General features: G+C 37.3%; 1 pseudogene; it reads left to right on the top strand.

Annotated features, from left to right (window-relative positions):
• Nucleotides 1-529: 529 nt before the first annotated feature.
• Nucleotides 530-6659, top strand: LOC127654071 (ATP-dependent 6-phosphofructokinase, muscle type-like; annotated as a pseudogene).
• The last annotated feature ends 3704 nt before the right edge of the window (nt 6660-10363 follow it).

The raw sequence follows: 10363 nt of genomic DNA, 5'->3' as shown, positions 1-10363 counted from the left end.
CATCATAACATGGTCTCACTATACTTGGCCTTTTTACTTTCCCTCGAAAAACAACTACTGTGATTGTACCTTTGTGCAGTGATAGTATCAAATACAATAGAAATAGTGATTTATACAATGGTACTCAAAGGTAATAAAAAGACTGGTATTACCATATGTCCTATAAGGATTTTACCATGGTATCATGTCCAAAAATCATGGTATTACCATGTTACCATGTTCAAATAATATAACATCATAGTACTTTTGTAAGATCTGCCAAAGAATGCCAGAGAAACCAAACAAGACAGCATAGAAGATCTAAGAACAACCATTCACCATGTGCTCTGGCACCCTTTGTTATACTTAATCTATTCAGTATTTCTGTATGATTTAAAAATGATTAGCCTGAGGGAGCCAATAACATTGAATGTGTCCAAATAAGAGGCATAATGACACCAGCTGACCAATATCACTAGATTTCCAAGAGCAAGAATTGTCTGTGTCCATAGATAAGATCACAGCAGAGGAGGCCAAGCATTCATCTCATCTGAAAAGCGTTGGAATGGTTGGATCCATAGACAATGATTTCTGTGGCACAGACTAGACCATTGGCACAGATTTAGCTCTGCACAGGATCATGGAAGTAGTGGATGCCATTACAACAACAGCTCAAGAGATACATACATTCAAGCATATGATCAAATTACAGTTTAAAATATTCAGATATACAGAACCTGATAACTTGATTTAACCATTCTTCTTTCTCTACAGTCATCAAAGAACCTTCATTTTGGAGGTGATGGGGAGGCTTTGTGGGTATGTTGCAGTAAAATGCATGTGTCATTGTTATAGGATGCTCATATATTATATTACACCAAGCTATTTACTTAAATGTACATAAATAGATATAAATATAGAAACAAAAAATCTGCAGTAATATTGTTAAAAACCAGATTGCTGCCTCTAACCAAGAGTGTGTGTATTTGTTTGATGTAGGTATTTGGCCTTAGTTACTGCCCTGGCATGTGGTGCCGACTGGGTTTTTATTCCTGAAATGCCTCCAGATGAAGGCTGGGAAGACCATCTATACAGAAGACTAACCTATGTAACATCTATATACATTTATTAAATTTGTATTATTAGTAGTATGATTTCTAATCATTATCAGTGCCATTGACATTCTATTCTTTCTAATATCATTGTAATGTCCCCTCCCCCTATACTGTATGTATGTGTGATTCATTGCTCAGCAAAGAAGCATTGACCATCAACTGAATGTCATCATTGTGGCTGAAGGAGCTTTGGATCGCCATGGCAAACCCATTACTTGCGACATTATCAAGACCGTAAGAGTCGCACACTGCATGATGAGATATGATCATAGCTTATCATGTTTTATCAGCTGTTACTTAACATGGCTCATGCCTTTTGTATATTTTTGTTTGTTTAGCTGGTCACTAAGAAGCTTGGCTTTGACACACGTGCCACAATTCTGGGTCACGTGCAGAGAGGAGGAACACCTTCAGCCTTTGACAGAATCCTGGTATGATCTTAAAGGGATAGTTCACCCAAAAATATAGTTTTCTCTTATTTACTCACTCTCATACCACCCCAGATGTGTATGACTTTCTTTCTTCAGCTAAACTCTGGTGACAGGTGGCCAGCACTTTGAAGCTCCATAAAGAACGTAAAGGCAACATAAATTTAATCCATCCGACTCCAGTGGTTATAACATTGTCTTCAGAATTGATATGATTGGTGTTGGTGGTAAATAGATCAATATTTAGCTCCTATTTTACTATAAATTCTCCTACCTGCCCAGTAGGTTGCGATATGCATGAATAATGTGAATCGCCTAAAATAAAACTAGAAGAACGTGAAATTGAAAGTGGAGAATTATAGTAAAAAAGGTCTTAAATATGTATCTATTTCTCACACACACCTATCATATCGCTTCTATAGACATGGATTAAACCACTGGAGTTGTATAAATGAATTTTACGCTGCCTTTATGTCCTTTTTGGAGCTTAAAATGTTTGGCCACCATTCACTTGCATTGAGAGAACCAACAGAGCTGAGATATTCTTCTTAAAATCTTTGTTTGTGTTTAGCAGAATAAATAAAGTCATTTACATCTGGGATGGTGTGAGGGTGAATAAATGTGAGAGAATTTTCACTTTTGGGAGAACTATCCCTTTAATACATATCCTGTTCTAATACATGATTTTACATTGTTTTGCAAATACATTTTTAGTTATGTTTTGCTGGGCAATACAACAGTGGTTTTGGACTTCATATTAACACCTATTTGATTCAGAATCTTGCATTAGTAGATGTTTTTGGTTATCAATGTCTTTTTGTACCAATACCGTATTTGCAGGCATGCAGAAGATAAGGTCTTACCCTCTGTCTCTTTTTCTCAGGGCAGTAGGATGGGTGTGGAGGCTGTGATGGCATTGCTGGAGGCCATTGCTGACACTCCAGCATGTGTAGTCAGTCTGTCTGGGAACATGGCTGTCCGACTCCCCCTCATGGAGTGTGTGCAATTGGTGAGGTGGCACAGACACACAAATCCCTCTAAATTCTGAATTAATTCTCAACCTTGTTGCTTCAAATCTTTTATGACATATTTACTGATCTTTTGGAGGATGCATTAATACTTTCCATTTTATGAATTTTCTATATGTGGTAATCCAAATCAAATCCATCTCACTGCTGATTTCTCTCCTTTTTATTTATTTTATTTATTTGAAAACACTTATTGTGTGTCATTGTCCATTTGTACTCTTACTGAGTTAAAATTTAAAAATCAATATTTCATTTGTAATTTCTCATTGTCCTTGTTTAGAAGAGGTGAGCAAAGCTATATGGAAGAGGCCAGGTTCGAGGAAGCTGTCAGAGGAAAGTGAGTTTGTCATTCTTTTCTTTCTTGTTCACTGTAAAAAATGTGTGATGTTCTATTTCTACTTGAGCTAACCTTTAAAAAAAAATTCCGTTGGCGTAACCTAATGTAGTCAGGTTGATTCGGTCGTATTAAAAATAATTTTGACTTGAATTAAACCAGTTAATTTAGATCTTACCAAATTAAGAGCATTTTTAGATTTTCTGACAAAAAATGTTTTGGTGTACATTCTTTCCCATGCTGTCACTATAGTAGAGGACTACACTTTGATTGATATGCTACTCTCTCCTGCAGAAGTTTTGAGAACAATTGGAACACATATAAGCTCTTAGCCCATGTATCCGCCCCTGATTTGAAGGTGTGTAACTGCATCTGCAGATCATTAAATCAGAAGTCACTTTTCATTTATCATAGTCATACTGTATGTATGTATGTGTATATATATATATATATATATTTATTTTTGCCTCTGCACTTTCTCTCACAGCTTTCATCTTTCTCTACCTCTGTAGTGTAATATAAACATTGCAATACTGAATGTGGGAGCTCCGTGTGCAGGAATGAATGCTGCTGTCCGTTCAGCGGTTAGGATTGAAATCCTTCAAGGACATAACATGTTAGCTGTGCATGACGGCTTCGAGGGACTTGCACATGGGACTGTAACATATCTCACTTACGGGATGAACCCATGAGTCCATTTTACGAAACATTTGAGAGATTTGAGAGATTTAGTCTATTGCTCTTTCTGTCTCTTTATGTCTCTGTATCTCCTATCCATTCCAGATTGAACCAATCTCATGGGCCTCTGTGGGAGGTTGGACAGGAAAAGGCAGTTCTAATCTAGGAACCAAGAGGTACCACAGAGCTAAATATTGCACCTTTATAGTGCTTTGAAATTACAACCACGTTGCCCTTGTCATATGTAGTTACTATTAAATATGAATATTATGTAAAATATCAACACCTGTAATGTCTTTTATTTAGAAAAGTCTAGTTCCTGTATCCCTAACCATGTGATTCCTGTTTCCCTCCATGTTCATATGTCTAGTTTGTCATTGGTTTAATTATATAAGTCTTGTTATCTTGTTTATAATTCTGTCTGCTCATTGGCTGTCTAGTTACCCATGTCTGTGTATTTAAGCCCTCATGTTTTCCATTGAACCTTGTCAAGTATTGAAAGTGCAACGTAGTCCATAGTCAAGTCAAGTCAAGTCATGTTTAAGTCAAGCCCAGTCTAGTTTATGTCTAGTTCATGTTTTCACGTTGGATTTCCGGTTTTTGGTTGCACTATTGTAAAATAAACTGCACTTGGGTTCTTCATTTCATCGTCTTCGTCATTTTCCAGCACCAGCACAATGTTACAACACCTCTGAAGTCAACTCATTTTTTTAGAGGTTACCATCCTGCTTTTAAAGGTGAAGTGTAGTTTTTATGTTAAAGGGATAGTTCACCCAAAAATAAAAATTATCATCTTTTATTTACCCTCATGCCATCCAAGATGTGTCTTTCTTGTGCTGAACACAAATTAAGATATTTAGAAGAATATTTACACTCTATTGGTCCAAAAAATGCAAGTCATGCACATCTGGGATGGCATGAGTGTGAGTAAATGATGAGAGAATTTTAATTTTGGGGTGAACTATATCTTTCAAATAATTTCTCCTTTCCCATTTTATTGTGCAGAGACAACAGTAAGTAAGCCATTAGGTTGACCTGACAAAGAGCATACAGCTCTATAGTGCTTTTAAAACATTGTTCTGGTAATTTGAGTGAACATCTGGTTCAACCATTGGTGTAAGATTTGGGCGGGACTAACTGTACAATGCAATAGCAATGAGAGAAGAGGGGCGGAAGGCATGGTTTTGGGAAACCAGCTTGCAAGCAATAATTATTTTTGCAATTTTGTTTGGTGCTGATAGTGTCGTGCGAATGACACACTTCACTTTTAAATCATGACATTTATATTCTATATAGTGTTATGTTACAGAATTTATCTCCTTGACAGAACCTCTTTTACTCTCTCTCTCTTTCTCTCTCCCTGTAGGAACCTGCCAGCTAGTATGATTGAAGACATCAGTCTGAATATAGCTAAATTTAACATTCATGCCCTGGTTATTATTGGTGGGTTTGAGGTGAGAACATCAGAGCAACTACTGCTAATATTGAAGGGATAGTTCAACCCACAAAAATTAACCTGCATGAGAAAAGTCTGCCATTATTGCTCAACCTCAAACCTGTGGGACACAAAATTAGATGATAGGTAGAATGTAAACCTTAGCCACATTTCACCTTCATTGTACAGACAAATATGCAATGAAAGTGAATGGAAACTAACATTCTGAGTGAGCAAATGATGACAGATTTTGTTTTTGAGTGAACCATCTCTTTAAATAAACATGTATTTAGTATGTTTTTATTTGTTTACATGCTCCATCACCTTTTTCTTTCCTTCTTACATTCTTTCTCTCTTACTTAGGCATTTGTTGGAGGTTTGGAATTAGTGACTGCCAGAGAAAAGTACGAGGAGTTGTGTATTCCCCTGGTTGTTATTCCAGCTACTGTGTCTAATAATGTTCCTGGATAAGACTTCAGTATTGGAGCTGATACTGCCCTCAATACTATCACATCGTTAAGAAACTTCCACTTAATCCACACAATCAAATACATACTAATACATATTTGTATGAAAGATGAAACTATGCGATCCAGACCAGAAATATTTATCCCCAACTATATACAGTGGGGTCTAGAAGTCTGAGACCACATTGAAAATCTAATTTACATCTGGAAATAAACAGAACATTTTGTGAATTATTTTACAGTAAACAATGAAATGTTATGATGTAGCATGAATAAGAAATATTTAAGCTTGCGCACTATTTCTTGGTCACTTATCAAATAAGCACATTTGTTACATTTTCTTTGTTAACCCCTTTCTGCAAAAGATCAGGTTTTCTTGCTTAAATTGAAGCACACAAGATGGTCTTAGAAAGCTTGTTAAATCATGCTGGTATCATCAGGTTTTGCACAAACTTGCAGTCCATGCCAGCTTGAGAGAATATTGCCATTAAAGCAAAAGGGGGTCATACCAAACATTAAGATATTCTGAAATGCATGTTTATTTTCCAATTTAACAACTGAAATTGTTATGAGGATGAAAACAATTGGATGAAATTAGAAAAATGCAAAATGAAGCATTTTGTTATCTTATTTTCTTGTGCATATTTTCTTAAGACATGTGACAGGATAAAGCAGTCTGCTGCAGGAACAAAGCGCAGGGTTTTTATCACTGAAACTGTGGGAGGATTCTGTGGATATCTAGCAACTATGGCAGGACTGGCTGCTGGGGCTGACGCTGTCTATATTTTTTATGTGGAGCCTTTTGGCATCCACGACTTGGAGGTGGCATACAGTTTCATGATTGGATTAGTGCATAAATGGATAGATAGATATATTTGATTGGTCTGCTAATTGATTCATTTCCAACTGGGAGGTAGTGGAACATTTGTTGGAGAAGATGAAGACCACAGTGAAACGAGGCCTCATCCTCAGGTTGGCCTTTCTGTTACCCAGTCTGTTTCCTCTGCATCTTTTCACTCTAATCCTCACTCTCTCTTTCTCATTCAGTCAATTTATGCCATAATCTTGACAAATGACTGTGGTGTTATTTTATTCTTCCACCAACACAAATAATATAAAAATGTTTTCCCACCGGAATGAGTAATGTAATGCAAACTATGCTACAGATTTCCTCTTCAACTTGTACTCAGAATAGGCTTTTTGACTGCCGCAAGAATGTGCTTGTTCACATGCAGCAGGTCTGTGCGAACAATATTGATAATACTGTCTTTTTAAAGTCAACATGAAATTGGCCCTATTTACTATCTTAACCTTCTGAGACCAGAGTGTGATTGCTTTGTTAATTTTTCATTTCCCCTTTTGATTTTTTAACTTGTAGCACCTAATAAACAAGCAAATAAATAATAATAATAAATTCTAGAGCAAATAGTTTTCTTAAAAATGTATGTCCTGAATTGTGCCATTATAATTAAAACCAAGCTATAGAAAATCCATTTTTTTTTTTCATCAAATTGTTTATTATGTTTCAAGGAGTGTTGGTAATTCAAAGTTACAGACATTACAGCTGATTTTCTGTAAACCTGAATAAAAAATTATTATTCATTATAAAGTAATGGTCAGCATCATCCAATGTTAAAATAAAAATGTGTACAGTAAATATTTATAGTAATGCATTTACTAACCAAATGAATAGAACTGTTGTTCAATTAAAAATTATATTAAAATGAAGCTAAATTACCCACAGATGTGTTAAGGTTGAAAGTTATTCAAAATAAATAACATGTTGTTGAGGGAATAATATCCCAAAATGTGGACATCATGTTTATTAATGGTGTTGACGCATGAAAAATGTATGAATTTTTTAAAACAGCATATCAAATGAAACTAGATACACTACTCTTTATACCCAAACAGGTTTCAATGACAAAACTTAAAGAGGTTTCTTACCAGAGGCACTTATGTTCAGGGCCGTCAAAAAGGGTGAACAACTGGACCTTTTGGGCCGGGCCGGGACTTGAGGGGGGGCCCGGCCAGAGTGGAGGGAGGTTTTAGAGCGCATCTAAACGAGTTCAGCGGGAGACGCGGATGTAAATACGGAGACATCACGCAAAAGCGAAAGCCTCTGGGTCAGCGTACGTCGATGGATGAACTGTCCACCACCCCCCCTCCCCTGTCAGACAATTAATTGTCTACACCCCCATCTCCCAGCTCCATAGGACAACTAACTAACTGTCTACACCCACCCTCCCCTTACATCGGACAACTAACTGTCCGAAACCAACCCACTCCCATCAGACAATTAACTCGAGGTGGGCCTGCTGAATACGTTTTGTACCGGGCGCAATAATTTCTAACTTAAATAAAATACAATCTGAAAACTTCAACGTAAAACCCTTAAACTAATCTTAATCAAAATCCAGAGAGAACATGTAAGATTTAAGAGCCGATGAAACTGGCTAATGAAGGAGCAAACCTCATATTTACGGGCAGACTGTTCCAAAGTTTAGGTGCTGCAGCAGAGAAGGGGCAGAGAAGGCCCGACCACCCTTAGTTTTACTGTGACAATGCAAACTATAAGTTACTAGACCTAAGTGCTCTTTGGGGAGAGTAAGGAATCATAAGATCTCTAATGTATTTTGGTGCGATGCCAGATAAAGCCTTGTTCACAAAAACAGCAATTTTAATATCGATTCTAAACTTTACAAAAGCCAATGTAAAGTCACTAAAATGGGAGAAATGCAATCCCTCTTTTTAGTTCCGGTAAGAAATCTCGCTGCAGCATTTTGGACAATTTGCATGCGAGAGATCGCAGTGTGAGGTAGGCCACAGTATAGAGAAATACAGTTGTCCAGGCGTGATGTTAAGAGAGCATGGATTACAGTCTCCAAATCTTTTGGGGGTAAAAACTGTTTTAATTTGGCAACTGATCTCAGATGAAAGAAACTGCCCTTTACCGCTGTACTAATTTGTTTTTCAAAATTTAGTGACGAATCAAATGTAATTCCAAGATGTATAACATGAGGTTGAACACTGGCAGAAAGAGAACAGACGGAGATATGGAGGGGCCTAAAATCAGTACTTTGCTTAGGCTTTCGTTTAATTAGAAAAAATTATTAGCCATCCAACATTTGATCTCCTCAAATCAATCGCAAAGTGGGTCCAAAGGATAACTATGGTCAGTTTTAGCTGGCAGATTAAATTGTTTATCATCAGCATCGTAGTGGTAGAAGATCTTATATTTCTTAAAAATGGTACCCAAAGGGAGCATATGAAGTGAAAAGGGAAGAGGGCCTAAAATGGACCCTTTGGGCACACCGCATAATAAGGGAACCGACGAAGAAGAAAACTTCCCAATGCTCACTGAGAAGGTTCTATCTTTGAGGTAAGAGGCCAACCACTGCAGGGCAACACCCTGAATACCCACAAACTTCTCCAACCGATGTAAAAGAATACTTTAATCGACCGCATAGCAACCAGTATCGAGAATTTGCAACAGTTCATTGATCTAAAACTCGACCGAAAATTAAATAAAATATTGGACATACTGATATAGGAATTCAACTGACGATACACAACTCTAAGAACTTTGAAATAAAAGGCAATCTGGAGATAGGTCTGAAATTGCAAAGGATAGATGGGACAAGAAGGGGTTTCTTAAGCAGAGGGTGAACCACAGCATGTTTAAAACTAGCAGGTACAACTCCATTTGCTGGAGAACTGTTAATAATGCCTGTTACAGTCTGGCTCAAGGTTACAAACACTTCCTTGGAAAGATGAGCCAAGATGATATCGGATCACAGCTGGAGCATTTAGCCTTGGAAACAATATCAGCAAGCTGAGTAGAGGTAACTGGATGAAAACAAGTTAGCGAATCTGTTGGTGAACAAATCAAAGGGAGATCATATGTTGATGGCTTAATGGAAGCCTTGATCTCCAAGACTTTATTATCAAAAAAAATGTAAAAGTTCTCAGATATTTCCCGAGATGGAACAAGAGAAGGAGCTGGTAAGGGATTTAGCACTGAATCAATTGTCTTAAACAGTATTCTTGGTCAGTTAGCATTTTCAGTGATGAGTTTGGAGAGGAATTTAGACTTAGCCTCTTTTACTGACTTTTGGTAACTAGTTAAACATTCATACAATACTTGGAATTTGTCTCTTTTCCACTTTCGTTCTGCCTTACGACACTCTTGTCTAAGAGAGCGGGTGTTATCATTTAACCAAGGCTGGGTGGTGCCCTTACTCTTAACTTTCCTGGGCTTAAGGGGAGCAAAAAAGTCTATAGAAACCGAGCAGGATTTTGTAAAAACCTCCACCATCTCTTCAGTGTTTCATTTGTCAAAGAAGATAGCATCCGCAAAGTTAGCTTGATAGTACTCTGAAAATGAACTGGTAGTGGAAGGTTGAATGAAACGAGAATAACTTACAGACTGAGAGCAAGTGGAGATGGGTGATTCAAACACAAATGTCAAATGGTCTGAAATAGCAGCAGCAATCACTCTCAGATTTGTTACGGGAAAACCATGTGACCACACCATGTCCAATGTGTGCCCCAAATTATGAGTAGGGCTAAAAACTAATTGTGACCATTTTAAAGATTCAATGAGGCATAAAAACTCTTTCACCAAAGGTTTAGACGGATAGCAAAGGTGAATATTAATATCCTCACTGTCAGCGGCTCAGCTTTTTTAGCATTTGGAGATGAAAACTTAATTGAACAGAGATTTGACAGATTCACTGACCGTAACTCTGCACCCGACTTTGAAAAGGATCAACGGGAAGAAATTACTGGAATGTAATCGCTAACCAAGGAAGCGAACTGTGCGCCTTCACTGAAACTGTGCTGTGTGATTATATATGTCCACAGGAAGATGATATGAAGAGTTCAGATTATGCAGAT

This window comes from Xyrauchen texanus, chromosome 13, assembly GCF_025860055.1.
Source record: "Xyrauchen texanus isolate HMW12.3.18 chromosome 13, RBS_HiC_50CHRs, whole genome shotgun sequence".
NCBI classification, from domain to species: domain Eukaryota; kingdom Metazoa; phylum Chordata; class Actinopteri; order Cypriniformes; family Catostomidae; genus Xyrauchen; species Xyrauchen texanus.
This window is presented reverse-complemented; position numbering and strand designations above follow the sequence as displayed.